Raw genomic sequence first — 16638 nt, forward strand, 5'->3', positions numbered from 1 at the left:
TGGGAGGGAGATGTGGCGTCAAGAGGCCATGTGTCAGAAGGGGAGTGGCTGGACAGATTCGGGAAAGGCGAGCTTATGGGGCCGGTGGATTTTTGGGGAGTCACATACATTGACTGAGGGGGCAGAGCTTTTGGAGGGAGCCCCTTGTTAGTGCTGTCCCAGCATGACGCCAGGCACAGGGGCAATGCAGGAGGCCGCAGGGTCACTGCAAAGAGCCGCTCTGTCTTGGGGCTGGAGGGGAAAGGACATGGTGGGTTCCAAACAGAATAGGGCAGCTGCAGCCCTGAAGGAGCTGTTAGCTGCCACCTCCCGCCCTACAGCAGTGCACTCAGGGCCAGCCTGGGCTGTCCAAGAGGAGTGGGGGTCTCAGACACCTGGCCCCATACGAGTGCCCACACCCTGCCCCACCTAGGCCTGCTGGCTTTGACCATGGGGGCAGCCTCTCCTCTGCTGCGATGGACACAGCACAAGGGGCTTGTAGTCCAAGTAGCACTTCAGGGGAGCAGGTGCTCACAGCCCAGCGTGCGCTGGGGATGCGGCTGGCTGCTGGGAGCCAGGGAGGGACTGCAGCAGGGACTGGGCGAGGCAGGCATGGCTGCATCTCCCCAGGGCGTAGCAGGATGTGGGTGCAGAAGGCCTGGCTGGACTCTCACACCAGGCCAGATGCACGCTGCTCACAGTAACAGGGGAGCCCCCTGGCAAGTATGGGGGACACTGGCATCAAAGCTGGGTGGAAACAGGCCTGTGCCAGCCAGCGACTCCCACTGACCTGCCCTTGGCTCACAGGGACATTCTGTAATGGATGGTGGGCGTGCAGAGGGCAGGATGGGTGGATACAGTGGGGTACCCATCCCTTTACTAGCAGATGCTGCGGGAGCCCCTGCCAGCCTCCCATGGGTGCACTCAGCCAGAGCGAGCGGCTGCTGGGGCTCTCAGTGGGAAAGGTTATGTGCAGGCTAAGCCAGCCTTTGGGTCTGCTGGGGGGAGGGGAGCGCAGAGCCAGGGCTGTCAGGGATTACCCAGGAGGTGTCGAACACCCGCCAGCCCCTGGTGTATGTAAACAGCAGATTATCCCAATGCAAACCTAGAAGATCAGCATGCTGGGGCCATCACAGGGGCCGCATCAGAACCAAGCCCTCAGAGAGGGGCAAGAAGGGGGTGGAAGCACGGCAGCAGCTGCCCCTGGACCCATCAGCGAGGGCATCGAAGGGACCCCTCTTCCAGGCAGTGATTTGCTCCCCAGCTGCCAGCACGCCCGGGTTTCCAAGCTGCATGCCCAGTGGCAGATCCTGGGCTCCAAGCGCAGGAGCTACGTGGACGCATCTTTCACGAGCAGCCTCATTCTCTTGGAGTTCAGACACCTGGCGCTCGGGCCAAACTGGAGGGGCAGGGTGCAGCCACACAGCCCCGGAAATAGGTGCAGGAAGTCCAAGAGGGGTATGGCTGGAAAGCCTGCTGGATGTCACCCCATACTCGGAGTGTCCCTAGCCTCTGTTTGCTAGAAGCTAGGAGCGGACCATAGGGGCTGGATCACTCAATTGCCTTGCTCTGTTCATTCCCTCCGAAGCACCCAACATTGGCCGTTGTTGGCAGACAGGACACTGGGCTAGATGGATCATTCGTCTGCCCCAGTGTGGCCATTTTTATGTTAAATAATTCCTACAGCAGACCTCTTAGAAAAACATCCAGTATTCCCGTAAACACTGCCAGTGCTGGATAATCCACCACCACCCTTGGGAAATGGTGAATTATTCTCACTGCTAAACACTTAGGCCTTATTTCCAGTCTGAATTTGTCTAGCTTCAAACTCCAGCCCCTAGATGGGGTTAGAACTTCCTCTGCTAGCCTGAAGAGCCCATTATTAAATATTTGTTCCCTGTGTTTATGCTTTTAGACTGTGATCAAGTCATCCCTTAACCTTCTCTTTGCTAAGCTAAATAGACTGAACACGCCGAGTCTGTCATGAGGCAGGTTTTCTAATCTCGTGTCTCTTCTCTGACCCCTCGCCAATTTATCAATGTCCTCCTAGAATTGTGGGCACCAGAACGGGATTCCAGCAGTGGTCACGCCCATACCACATGTGACAAAGTGGGACTGTTCTTAATGGTTCCTCTGAATAGTGTGGGGGTGCCTCAGTTTCCCCTATGCAGTTCTTAAGTCTCTAGGGAGTGGGATAAGGCTGTGTGATCGTTGCAGAGCCCTAGAGGGCAGGTGTGTGCAGGGATCTGGACACAGAGAATGGCCAACACCCTGTTTCCTGGCAACTGATGGCCTGGGCCCTTCCCCCTGCAAGGTGAGAGCTAAAGGGTTGGAGAACAAAGGAATCAGGTGACCTCCTGGCTCAGGGAAGGGACAAAGCCTAGAGGAGTAGGGGCTAGAGAGAGTTTCAGTTTGGGGCTGGCTGGGGACATGGAGTGAAGGGCAGACGTGTTTGTCTGGCTCACTGCTCCCAAAATGGACCCAGCTGAGGGGTCCTGTTCTCTGCACCTACAAGCTCTGTGTTAGACCATGTTCCTGTCATCTAATAAACCTTCTGTTTTACTGGCTGGCTGAGAGTCCCGTCTGACTGTGGAGTTGGGGGGCAGGACCCTCTGGCTTCCCCAGGACCCCGCCTGGGGGGACTCGCTGTGGGAAGCGCACGGAGGGGCAGAGGATGCTGAATGCTCCGAGGTCAGACCCAGGAAGGTGGAAGCTGTGTGAGCTGTGTGTCCTGAAGACAGGCTGCTCACAGAAAGGCGACTGCCCCAGAGTCCTGACTGGCTTCATGGGGAGCAGTTCCAGAGCATCGCCCGGGGACTCCATGACACCACATAGAGGTAAAAAGCTCTTGACTCCTACTCAAGATTCCCGTTTACGCATCCCAAGATGGGATGTCTTTTAGCCACAGCATCACAGTGGGAGCTCATGGTCAGTTGATTATCCATCGCAACCCCCAAAACTTTTTGCAGAGTCCCTGCTGCCCAGGGTCGAGTCCCCCAGCCTGTAAGTACAGCCACCATTCTTTGTTGCTAGATGTACACGTTTACATTTAGCCATGTGAAAAGGCATTTTGTTTATTTGTGCCCAATTTACCAAGCGATCCACATCGCTCTGTATCAGGGATCTGTCCTCTTCATTATTTACCACACCCCCATTTTTGTGTCATCAGCGATCTGTATCAGTGATGAGTTTATATTTTCTTCCAGGTCACTGATAAAGATGTTAAATAGCCTAGGGCCTAGAACTGATCTTTGCGGGTGGAAACACCCACTTGATGACAATTCCCCATTTACAACTGCATTTTGAGACCTATCAGTTAGCCAGTTTTTAATCCAACTCTTCATTTTACTCAGGACAGCCCTGTGGGCCCTGGACTATCTGTGCCAGCAGCTCCTTGGCCTCTAGGCACTGCCCCAAGGCAGGCAAGCAGTGCGAACACCCATGGAGAACCCCATCCCCCAGCATCCTGGGCTCAGCAAGGGCAGGGGACTCTCTAGCCCCACCTCGCACTGAGCGCCTGCTGCCCGCTAGGAGTCCACAGCCCAATGCACTCACGGCTCAGCCACTGAGCAGAGATGAGCCGGAGGCTGGGACCCGCGTGGCAGGAACCAGCCCTGCTCATGAGGGCAGCAGGAAAGGCCATGGGGGCCCTTGGAGACAGAGCAGCCACTTGTATCCAGGTCACTGTCCCCATGCTGCTTCCTGCCCCGGGGCTGTGGAGCAGAAGCAGCAGCCACAGTCCATCCAGCCTGCACCTGGGGAAATCCCCCTATTTTAAAACCAAATGTAGACAGAGGGGGAGGGATGTTCAGCAGCTGGGGGTCACCCATGGGCCAATGCCAGCGGGGCTCCTGGCAGCCTCAAGGTGGCGCGAAGAGCTGGGATGCTGGACTCTGACGCTGCCTTTCCCATTCAGCAGCAGAACCGAGCTGGGGGTGGGGAGATGACCTGCAACGGGGGCACTTATGTCCAAAAGGCTTTGTTTCAAGCAGAAGAAGGGCCCCGGGCCATGACCCCCTGAAAGCTCCCAGTGCCACATGGCTGCTCCCTCCCTGGGGCACAAGGCAGAACAGCTGCTGCACCATAGATAGAGCGTGACCCGAGGGAACACCCCCCAGACCCCGCAAACAGAGCCATGGCGGGGTGCAGGTGGCACAGCAGGCTGCGAAGATGGAGGGAGACACGTTTTCCCAAAGGCGAGTGCCTTCTGCTGGGGTGGAGGAGTTACGCTTCCGCTCCCCAGCCCGGGGCTGTATACGGGGCATCCCAGCTTACCCTGGCTGAGCCCCAAACACCCGCCCCCCCTCCACGGCTCAGCACTAAGCCAGCCCACGTCAAGCAGCTGCCGGGGACTCCAGCAGGGAGCATTGGGGCGATTAGCAAAAGGCTTCTAAGAGAGGCCAGCCAAGACCCCAGCAGCACAGGGCCCTGGCTCAGGCGCGAGGGGGTCCGGCTGGGCTGCAGCTCTACCCTGAGTGGTGCCCTGCACCCCCTTCCCTGCCAGCGACTGCTCTTTGCTCCGTGGGATGTTTCATGATGGAGCGTGTGCACCTGGTGACCACCGAGAATGGGCAGTGCCAGGCTGGCCGGGGCATTGCTCTGCGACCCTCTCACAGCCACCTCTCCTACTGTGCCCCCCCGCCTGTGAGATGCTGGCCAGCCTCCCACACCCTGGCTGCTTTCGATCCTCTCCTGGCCTACTGCAGGCTCCACAGCCACCACCCCTTCCCCACAGCTCCCCCACACCTCCGGCCCTCGGCACCTCCTTGCTGGCGCTGGGGCAGGTGCCCGGCTGAGCCAAGATACTCCGAGTTACCCTCTCAGCTGTGCCTTGTTCCCACCAATTTCACTGCCCGCCACCACTCCTCAGCGGCTGCTCTGTGCCCTGAACTTACGAACGGGCCAGACTGGGTCAGACCAAAGGTCCATCCAGCCCAGTATCCTGTCTTCCCACAGTGGCCCATGCCAGGTGCCCCAGAGATAACGAACAGAAAAGGGAATCATCCAGCGATCCACCCCGTCGCCCCTTCCCAGCTCCTGACAAACAGAGGCTAAGAAGGAGCAGAGGTGCCTCTGCAGGGACCTCGAATCCGTTCTTAACCCCCTGCTCCCACCTTTACGTGCATGCTTCACCCCCATCCACAGCACCTACATCGCTGCCCACCTGCCCGCCCATGGACACATGGCTTTGCCAGCAGTTCAACAGGCCAAACACTGGCTGCTCATTCACCCCGAGATGCCCCCTTGCAAATCACGTGCTCCCAGCACGGCTCCGCTTCCACCCTCAGCTCCTTCAGCAGCCCCGGCTTCGCCGAACACCAGCATCGTTTCGCCTGCACGCTCACGGCTGCTGCTGGCACTAATGCAGCCGCCTCGCTCTCAACAGGCTGCGGCTCCCCCCTCCTCGCCGTCTGCTGCCAGCACAACCCTCACCCCCACTCGAATCCCTTCGTCATCAGCGCTGCTCCCTTGTCTCTCCCACCCACCGCCAGCTGCTCCTGCCTCCCCACTCCCTTCGCATCCTTCTCCCCCTGGTTCTCCACACCTCTTCCCATGCCTGCGAGCTCGCCTCCTCACTCTCCTCCAAGCCCCCCTGCTCCTGGGAAGTGGAGCATCCCTTGGACCAGCAGCAGTGCGCTGAAGCCAGGCCAATCCACACTACCTGCCGCACCCCAGCCCCTCCCTTCATCTGGGCCCAGCCTGCTGCAGGGACAGTGCCACTTGTTCACAGCCAGGCGCCCGCATCCCAGGGTGCCACGTTAGCGACAGGGCTCGGGATAGCCAACTGCTTTGTGTTGAAGGGTTGACTTTGTCCCTCATCACACTGCTTTAAAGGATCAGGCAAAGGGACATTGATACAGAGGTGCTGGGAGACAGACCCCGTAGGAAGAGGGAGCTTACAATCTAAAACCTCAACCCTCCACACATTTCCACGTGAGGGTCGGGCCGCCCCACACAAGGGGAGTGATCAGGGAGTTGGGCACTAGAGGTATGTCTACACTGCACACTAAGCCTGGCTCGCCGGGACCCACACCTGTGGATCTGGGTTTCCAAGCCTGCACTCAAGTGTCCACACTGGATTGTGGACCTGGCTCTCTCAGCCGTGCTAACGCCCATTCTGCACCACATTGGCCTTCTGACACAGGTCTGCGGCTTGCCCTGCATCCACACTGCAAAGTGATGGGGCTTGGCCCAGTCAGAGCATGACGGGCTCTGACCCACTCCCAGAGCAGGGCCCTAGGACCCAGGGCCTGAGTGCTTGCTGACCTGATTTGTGTGGGGACGGACGGACAGCATCTACGCAGCCCACGGGAGCGAGCCCCGGGAGCAAGTCACCACGCCAAAAACAGCAGTGTGGCCGAACCCAACAGGAGTGTGGCCAAACCCACCCCCAGCCCAGACACCAGAGCCTACCCTGCCGCATCTATCTAGCTGGTTTTAGCGCTGTCAATCCGGGTGCTCAGACTCGCAGCCGCTCGCTGTGTGGACACAGCCCAAGTACGACTAAGGAGCCATCGGGAGGCTCCAACTCTGGAAAGTCCTGGCCCAGCTTTATAGGTCACAGCACTTGACATCCAAAGGGTCCCAGGGCCAGGCTGCGGCAGGTCTGGCTCCCAGCCCCTTCGCTACCCTCCAACCCGGCCTTCTGGAGAGACGCCAGCCCCATTTCAGGAAGAGAACGCTGCCCAGAACAGAGTCTATCCCACCTGCTCCAATGCAGGGAGCAGCACGCCAGCAGGGGCTGACAGTCTGTCCCCAGGGACTGATAGACTAAGGCCAGAAGGGACCATTGGGATCACCTCCTCTGACCTGGGCACAGCATTGCCAGAGAACTACTCTGCATTCACGCGGGGCCACCATCGCTCACAGGGCTTCCCGTTATCCACAGGTCAGCGGCAACGCGGAAGAGCCCCTCTGACAGCAAACCTACCAAACCTGCTGGCTGTGCGTCCACGCCCAGAGGTCTCCTCGCTACCAAGCCATGCAAGGAGCGTCTGGGGCTGGCTGCTCACCCCCAGGGTAATAGGGACACTACTGGGGCTGGCCCTGCCATACACTGTTTGCAAAAGTGCAAACCCAGGAAATCGTCTCAGAGCAGACAGATCTCCAAGGAGACCTGGTTGGACCCTGGCTTGGGTTTCTGTTACACCCTACACTTAACCACTGCTGTTACAGCATGCCGTGTGGTGAGCCCCCGGGTGCCAGCTCAGCCAAGCAGGGCAGGTGGGCAAGCTACCGTCCCTCTCCAGTCACCATCTCACAAGAGCGGCTGCCAACCTCCCCTGTACAGGTAACAGGAGAGGAGGTCGGGCAAGTACCTCCCAGCCATTAGCCTGAGTTACCTGCACCATTCCTAGGCTGGGCGCCTGTACCCTCTCTGCAGGAAGTGGCAGAGACCCTTACCCAGCCACTCAGCTCTGCCATGAGCCAGACACTCAGCTCTGAGCCTTGCTCTGGATTTGTAGGTGCCGCGAGCGTGCCCTTGGGCGGACCTGGGGAAGCAGGTTCCTGCAGTGGAACAGGGGCACTGTCGCCAAGTCTCTGGCCTCTCTCAAGATGCCTTCTGGGAGCCAGGCGCCCCAGGCTCCTGCGCGCCAGCATCCCGGGCCCTCCGATGTGACCAGAAGGGCCCAGCCTCGGGCAGCATTCGGCGCTCCAGGCACCAGGCCTGAGCTGTTCCAATGAACGAGTCTGGAAAGTGGTGGAAGGCCTGTGTGTTTCCCTGCTGGGGAGGAAGCGGTGACAGTGGGCCAGACACCTCTGTTCTGGAGGATCTAGCACTGGGCGCCTGGGTGCAATCTTCCACCCCACATTAGTAGTGATCAGACCCATTCAGACAGGGCCATCAGAGAGTGACCTTTGGCCAGCTCTGTCTCCACCAGGGCAGGGATAAAGGAAGGGCCAGTGACTGACAGAGGGGCCCCTGCAGGGCCAGGCCACGTGCCTCACCCCGTGGAAGCACAGGCGAATACGGAGGACACTGAACCCATCTCAGGTTGCACCCTGCCTGGGGAGAAGCTTCCCTTGTTTGGGTGTTAAACCCACGCCTAGATCACACGGCCTGAGCGCCTCTGAGGGCTCTCCCCCAGCCCCTACCCGAGCCATTCTCTGCCAAGGAGTCCTGGACTGTGGAGGATGTTGGCCACTGCTCCTAACAGCAAGTCACGCAGACACTAATCCTCAGGAGAGCACCTCCTGGGGCAGCCCCCGGGGAGCTCCCCTGCGACCCACAGCATCCTTCCTCCCGCTCCCTCCTCTAGCGTTTGCACAGAGCCCCCCTGGGGACAGCTCAGCTCTGAGGGAGACCGTTCATTCAACAAGGGCTGTGCCCTCGATCCGGAGCCGCCAAGGCAGGGTCTAGGTCCCAGGAGCAGCCCCTCGGCCCACCCGACACCACCAGAAAGTCCCACCCCGCGAGGGTGGAAGCCACCTACTCCAGGAGGGAGGCCGCTGAGCGAGACCAGAAGGCCAAGCACAGGCAAGCAACGGGGCACCAGCCTGGCTGCTTCTCCGGCACGTGAACCCTGCGGTACCAACCTCACTCAGCACGGGGCTCATTCTCCCCACGTCCCCTTCACTGCCAGGCCTGGAGAAATCCACCCTTCTGTAAAGCACGCCCCATCAAGGCAGCGCCCCACCGCCGGCTAGCTTTACCCACCCACCCGGGCCAGGGTGTTTCCAGACAGACAACTTCCACTCACTCCCAGGAGACACAGAAAGGGGACAGAGCCTCCAATGCAAGCTGCGGCACGGGGCACGCATGCAGCACGGCTCCGCTCAGACGGAGCCCAGTACAGCCTATGCCCTTGGTTACTCTCCGGCTTTCCACCAGCCATTCCCAGGATAACTGGCCTCCCTATTGCTAAGCATCAGCACATAGCTCTTTGCATCGGGCACTCCCGGGCACAGGGTGACACAGGGAGAACAGCCGCTGAACCACAGGGCAGGGGCAGGACGAGCAGCAGCAGAGCGCACGACCCCCGCCAGCGCACCTCAGGCCTGGCCTAGTGCCGCCATCTCTGGGAGGCATGCACCTGGTTGCAGATTGCCCACAGGAGCACCAATGGGGTCCACGGGGAAGGTGGATAGAGTCGCCTTCCCCAGGCCCCAGAGCTGGCTCGCTCCATTTGCGCAAGATGAACCATTTTGGGACCAGACAAGAGACCTCAAGCATGAACCTCCCCCATCAGGCAAGGGCCTGAATGGACCCATGGACCAGGCCACAGCCCCAGCCCTGGGAGAGGCTTAGGAGGACAACCCAGTGGAGCCAGGCCCTGGGAGCAGCAAGCAGGACAGAGGTGTCAGCCAGGGCCTGTCTCCGCTCCCCAGACCTAAACACCTCCAGGGATGGCAGCAGGCTGCTCTCCAATCTGAACTCCAGTTCATCCCTTCCTGCCCCTCCACAGGCTATGCCCCACGCTGCCCATGACCCCACAGCTCAGGCCTCCCTGCCCTGCTCCCTTTGGATGGATTGCGGGGGCTGTTTAGGGCCGAGACTGCCTCTCCCTGGGTGCACGCAGGCCCTGCCCCGCTCTGCACTACTGTAACAAACAGGTTTAGTAGGGTCAGATTATCGGCGAAGGTCGACAAACAGCGACTTCACCAGACGCAAATGGACACAAATACTTCCACCAATAACTGAAATCGACAGCTAGGCCAAGAAAGAAAAATGCTACCTAAGAATGCAGAGGTTCATTTAAGGCCATTTACTTTGGATATTCAGACATAGGATTTTGACCATTTGTTTTAACGGTTACAAAGCTTTAACTTTTGTAGTCTCAAAGTGTACGGTCATTAAATAATTGTCTCCCCTGCTGTTTGACACCCTGCCATAATTTCCCAGCACTGTGAAAATCTGAATGGATAAAAATAAAAGAAATGCTTAAAAAAACTCCATCAAACTCTGCCAAGCCTAGATACAGAGGTGCAGCCCAGCACGGCCAAAGCGGGAGGGCTAGTCAGGAGTCACTGGCCCCCACACTGAAGGGTCAAGGATTGGGACTGCCAGCGAACGCCCTCCCGGCAGTGCAGAGGGAGGAGACTCCTTGGACCCAAGCCGGCCAGGGACCAGGAGATCAGCACCACCCCTGCAGTTAACCCTTCCTACCCCAGCTCTGCCTAGGGCCTGGTAAAGAGCTGCAGGAACTATGCACCTGGATTGGTGGCAAGCCAACAATGTGGGAGGAAAAGGCCCCTTATCCCACCAGCCTTCCCTCCTGCACCATCTGCTCCAAGGACAAGTCACAAACCTCAGGAGAGGTCCCTCTGTGCAGATGCCCCCATCCCCATGTTTGCCTCACTCAGCGTACACCACAATGCGGAATGGTTAGCACTGCACCGGGGCTGCCTGCAGCCGCAAGAGCAACGCAGCTGTTGCTTTGACTGAGGCCTGAGCAGAGACGATTAGACAAGGCAGCAGCTCTGGGAAAGACTAGGGAAGAAAAATATCCTCAATGGGCACCTCTCTTCCCCACCCCCCATCAGCAGGGGGATGGACTCCAGCACGAAGGAAGCGGGGGAGAGCACTGGCTCAAATCACGTGTGACTAGCTACAGCATTCTCACCCTATATGCTACATTTTTCTTCATCCTTGTGGAAAATCAAGAGTGACTTGCACGGCACCTGCAGCTTTCCAGCCCTAGAGCGTGCTGGCCTCTGGTTTGCTGGCAGGACAACCCAGGGATCAAGGTCCAGTGCCCAGAGATGGGGGGACTGATAGGACATAACTCCTGCACCACACTTCTCCCGGCTTATTTACAGCCAAATTTCACTCTGGGACTCTTGACAGCATCTTCACTAGCACTCCCCGGATCTGATTACGGCTCCATCTGATCTTGTGGCCTCAGCGCCTGACAGACAGACAGTGAATCGGGCAGGCAGTACACATCGGGCCACAACCTTACTTCCAGCCACTTGCTTCTCAGTGAATCCACCTGAGGGAATGACTTACACCCCATGAGACACACAAGGGTACATAAAGCACCAGGAAAACATGAGTTTAACCAGACCAGAGGCTCCACAAGCCAACGGCTCAGTCCTGCGTCTCCAAGCACATCTGAACACAATCTTACACAGCGTCTTCCATGCAGATCGCGGCATCACACTGGCTTCCAGAATTAAAGATCTGTTTGTGCCGAGCGCCAGATGCAGGAAGCAGGCACTGTCGGCTGATTACCAGAGCTACTCACAATCAAAGACAACGAGATTTCTTCCCAATCACCAGGCAGGGGGAGCAGGCGGCCTCCCTTTCCCCTGCCAGCTGAAGAATCACATCACCAAGGAGATGAGCTGAGCTCAGTTCTCCTCCCAAAAAGAGCTTTACAGTCGTAGTTACTGATTGCACAAAGCAGGTTCCCTTGTGCTGTCTCCCTGGCTGGGAAGCTAACGAATTCAATCCATTGTTCGGGAGCAGACGCCATTTGCCACGACTTTGACATAGTCAATTACCAAACAGACCACATCTGCCCACGAGTCTCTCTAACCCATTCGCAGCCATCTTTGACATGTCTGCAGCCATCAGCTAGTCAACTGCTATTGTCTGCCAAGGAGGGACTCAGGCTTCTAATTTTGAAGGACTGATTAATTCAGATGTATGGGGAGCAGTCCCTGAAAAGCTGAGCAGGGAGGGGGTGCATGGTTCTGGCACTAGACACTGCAGTGAAAACCTGGGAGAGGATTTGGGAACCGCCCATACAGAACAGCAGACACTGCTGCTCCGCTCTGCATAGCCTGCTTCCTAATCAGCAGGGAGCAGCAACAGCTGACCCCCTGGCTCAGCCCCTGTGGCAGGTGGGGACACAGGGAAACCACTAAGTGAGCCAGAAGCAGAAGGCAGCGTGGACAGCTGGGAGGCAGAGGGGTGAGCTGATGAGAGCAGTGCAGGTATTGCAAGCAAAGCCCGGGTGATGGACGTGTGTGTGTGTGTGTGCGCGCGCGTTCGTTCTGCAAGGACAAGGGCGTTCCTAGGCTTGTCTTCCAGCTCAGCGTACAAACCAGCTGCCAAGCAGGGAACGGCCCGACATGTTCAGGGGAGGAAGGGGAGCACAATGATAAAAGACATTTGTACCAGCCAGGAACACACACACACACGGCCAGGCAATGCACCAGATAAAGGAAGGGGCACACTCCAGAAGCCAGCCCCCCACCATGCCCTTAGGAAAGGTTGGTTCCCGGGCTGCCTTTGCCCCATGGCACCCCGCTGCTCGGCTCTGCCTGCCCTCCACATGCCGCCAGCTACAGACTGAGAACTAGGGTCTCACTGCGTCAACATGGTAGATCTATATTTATTCAATCGCTGATGGTTACATACATTGATCTGTACGTGTTCTGGTGCAAGAGGCACAGACGCCACAGGGTCAAGGGCAACGCTCAGCAAGGTGCCTTTCCCAAGCAGGCAGTCTAGATGCAGGGCCAGCCCCATGGGAAGAGGGGAGGACGCAGGACCCTGCCAAACCCCATTCTGAGGGGCAAGGCCAGAAGCTGATTCCAAAGCTGGATGTTCAGAAGTGCAGAACCAGAGCTGGAGAAGCCCAGTCCGTCTCCTGGGGCCAGCACAGCATTGCCCCACACCATTATTCGCTCGCGCTTTAGCCAGCCCACTTCTAAGCAGTCCAAGCAGCGGAGTCCTGGCTGCTTCCAGCTGCAAAAGTTCTACTGCAGGGTGCTTTGCTTTCATGCAGGAGCTGCCATTTGAGCAGCCCCGTGCTGGCCTCCCAGCCTGTCTGCCTCCCGTACACACCCAAAGGCTGGGACGTGCCTGCCTACAGATGGGAGCTCTCCGATCCAGCCTCGCTGCAAAGGCTCCTCCAACGCAAGGGAGCTGCTGCTTACAGGCAACAAGCCCAGAGGGAATTTAGTACCATGTCTCCGGGGCGCAAGAGCTGCACTGCTTCAGGCCAGGAAGCGCAATGGGCTCAGCTGAGGTTTGGGTGATGGAAACCTCCCCCCAAAGCACAGCTCTAGAGCAGCAAGCAGCATCTGCCCGGAAGGGGCCTGAGCAGGGGAGAAGAATGGATAACGTCTCTTCAGGGAGCATGGTCCCCTGGGGAACCCCACTCTGCACCTGCCTTCAAAGGGCTCCAACACACGAGCCCAAGAACCAGCCACCCCACACGCTCGAGGGAAGAGGGAGTCCAGACCGGGAGTTAACCCCTTCAAGACCCCAAACACACTTATGCTTGGGCAGCAGCTTCCATAGCAGAGCCCATCTTGAAAGGAGGGCTGAAGGGCCCACGCTGAGGGTCCCAGGGAGTGGCCCCATCCTCCCGGCCCTGCCCGGTGAAGTTGGACATGCAGGTAAGTCAGGAATTAAAGGCAGCCACACTGTGCCGTCTGGGAGCGGGACTACGCCTGCTGCAGGCAGCGAGCGTGATTTTAAGTGCAATGAATTATTGATACTCTGATGGCTGATGTATTTCGCCTGTACAAGTTCTCTGATCTACCCCCACGCCAGGACCTGTGCAGCAGTTGTTTTCCAGGCGATGTAACGACACTCGCTGGGGAAGCTCACGCTGCCCGCCGCGGTCTCGCTGCTTTCTGTGGTTTTACAGCAGAGTTAGCTGATCGACAAAGAGGTTGAGTGGCAGGTCCAGGGCCGCACAGGGGGTTAGGCTGCCATTGAAGGCTGCACAAATCTGTTGCTCTAGGCACTGGGCCACATGGCCTCCTAATACCAAGTGAGCATGGGCTGGTGCTGACTCGGGCAAATTCTTTCCACGGGTGACTGAGAATTGCAGCACGACCCCCATTATTTCAGCTCAGCAAGCCCATTGCTCATTCTGAATAGGGGAGGAGTCAAGGTCATGCCAACTATTCGCAGCCACAGGCCAGAACAAGCCCCCAGCCCCAGAGGGCTCAGCCTGGGTCAGCAGCAACAGCAGAGGGCTTCCCAACGTTTTGCCCACCAAGCCCTGCTGGGAGGGAGCTGCAAACTCTGCCAGGGCAGCAGCTAAGCCGAAAGCAGGGGTCATGTGAATGTACTACTCATGCCACGTCCGGCAGCCAGCCAGCATGCGGGTCTGCAGGCACTCGCTGCATAGCCATCCAGGCCCCACAGCCCTGGACTGGGACAGTTAAACCCACCCCAGCTGGCAGGGCTGGGAGCTGTAACCCCAGCCCCAAGTACAGCTGCCTGGTGCAAGCAGCTTGCCTGGCTGTTGAGCCCTGCCCCGCTCTGAGCAGCTGAGCATGTGTCAGGATGTGACAAAGGGGAGCATGTGACAGCTGGTTGAGAAGAAGTTGCTGAGCAACTGTTCCCTCTCGGGAGGTGGAGCTGGGGCTCAGCAGCACCCTCCCACGAGATCCACCAAGAAGAGGGGTTCACCTCCCATTGTCAAGCCCCAGGATGCCTGCGCGGGCCTTCGGGAGCCATCCTCCCTCCATGCTAGCCACCTCCCTGGTTCATTCCATGTCATGGCTAGCACACCATGACAGCTCTGACAGGCTGCAGAGGCCAGGATGTGCTTCGGTCCCCGCTCAGGGCTTGGCGACGCTGGGAACGCTCAGGGTTAGAGCGCATGTCAACCTGCACGGTGCTACACTCCTAGAGAGGAGCGCAGTCACGCTGGACAGTGGATCAGCCCAGCTGGCCGGGGTTAACCCTACAATGGACCCTCGCTGGCATGAAGTCCATGGAGCCATGGACCAGCACATCCCAGTGCTAAGTCATGGTTAATGCACATTCGGACGCCAGGTTGCTTTCCAGCATATCTCAGGCCTGCGCAGAGCTGGGGTTCGACTGTTTCATCTGGGACAGTTCCCAGCTGGTGTCATGGTCCTCTCTGGAGAGAGAGGGATGATGGGTGTTCACATCATGTGACCAGCACAGTGGAAGCAGTGATCTTCCTTCCAGAGCAGCAGCATAGACAGACCTTTGTGCGCACAGCGCTCTCTGGAGAGCCCGAAGACAAGTACCAGGCAGCTGCTTATTTGTAACCATGTCTATTGTTCAGTTGCCCTCTCGGGCTGTACGTACAGAGACCTCCAGGGAATTCTCTCCCCGTTGGTCTGGCACTGGGGCAGTTCACTAGGGCTAGCACTAGCTTATACTGGCCACAGGCGGGTCTAACCACCATGCCGTCTAACCCTCCTCAGGACAGGTCTAGCCAACAAGGTGGTAAAATGCTTGCAGCCAGCCTCCCGCAGCGCTCCCACCTCCACTAGCCACGAGGGAAACCCCTTGACTCGCTAGTGCAGATGTCACAGCCTGTGCCTGCAGTATATCAGGAGCTGGACACCAGCTGCCAACTGGATCAGCAGGCTGCTTGCCTCACCGTCCAGGGGATTTGTGAGACTGAACAATTCTAGTCCGTGCTAGCCCCTCCTCCCCACTTGATGAGCTATTGTTCTTCTCCATTCTTCGCTGCAGCTTTGCGAGCCCATGTGCTCTGCATACATACCGTGCTGCTCCTGGCCAGGTCTAGGGATCCCACTTCAAGGATGATCTCACAAAGGAATCGGATAATGCCCTATGCTTTGCCAAGTCCACCACTAGCTCTTTTGGAGACATACCCCCAGAGGACAGGGTTAGGAAAGCGTCCCGATATACTGGAGTTACAGACATGGGTAGACGCCTGCTTACAACCCTGGTTACTGAGTCACTACTCCTAGGCATTGCAAAAAACATGGCTGACAGAAGAAAAAGGCAATGTCTTTCGGGCTGTATTAGGTTAGCAGCGGAGCTACCGAGGCAAGACAGAACTAATCCTCGTGCGTATGACTTACGAGCATGAAGGGACCCTGTACGCTGCCCCCGCACTGTCTTGGCTTGTAGAGCCAAACCCCGCACCAACACCGGGCAAGGAAACGTGCTGTCAGCACTTCCGCTCTCCTCCATACAGAAGTGTGCGACAACAGGGATGTCCCCACTGAGCCTGGCAAAACAGGGGCATTCGCCAGTCCCAGCAAGGATCAAAGTCAACTCTCCTGGCCCTCTCCAGAAGAGTCTCCCCTGGGAGAGGGGCGAGCAAGGCAGCGCGTGGCTGGCGTATTGCATTCCTCAGGCCCACCAGGGCTGCCACTGCTGCAGCAAATGGCTGCACGTGCTCAAAGCATGGGGGAGAGAGGAGGGAAATGGGTCTGCTTTCCCGGAGCTCTCCCAGGCCACCCCAAGGATGGTTTTATAGGGGAGAACACCTTTCCAAGGCCCATCTGGGGGAGCAGAGAGACTGCTAGGCCGTAGCTATTGTCTATCAGCACATTATTCTCTTTGCTTTCCGCAGCCGCTCATTTCACCACCCCAACACCCAGGAGAGCCGGAGCAGCAAGTTCAGCTCTGTGGACTTGCTCCATGCGCTCCCTACTCTACGTGCCTGACAGCATGGGCAGCAGACCGGCTGGCTGGCTGGCTGACTGACAGCAGTACGCATTTCCAATGCCCACTGGGCCGAGAAAGGAACAAAACGGACTGCCATGGAGGAGACAGAGAGCTCTACCCAAGCCCCGTTTGCACTCAGAACTCACGGCATTTCCTGATCTGTCAAAGGTGACTCTGGGGAAGACTTGGACAGATGAGTAGAAAAGGCAGAGAGTCCCCTGACTTGTCCCGTAATAGGAGTGTCACAGCTCCACAGGACTGGTGCTAGGCCCCCACTTTGAAACAGTCCCCTGGAGAAACCCCTTTGATGTGCCAGAGCTCCAAGGGTCTCGTTCGTCCTTCAG

At 58.0% G+C, this 16638-nt stretch overlaps 1 protein-coding gene across 3 annotated transcripts in view; it reads right to left on the reverse strand.

Annotated features, from left to right (window-relative positions):
• DPYSL5 (dihydropyrimidinase like 5) overlaps positions 1–16638 on the reverse strand; it is a 101000-nt gene that overhangs the window by 69676 nt on the left and 14686 nt on the right. The gene's annotated exons all lie outside the window — the stretch shown is intronic.

The sequence above is a fragment of the Chelonia mydas genome, chromosome 3, assembly GCF_015237465.2.
Source record: "Chelonia mydas isolate rCheMyd1 chromosome 3, rCheMyd1.pri.v2, whole genome shotgun sequence".
Classification (NCBI taxonomy): Eukaryota; Metazoa; Chordata; order Testudines; family Cheloniidae; genus Chelonia; species Chelonia mydas.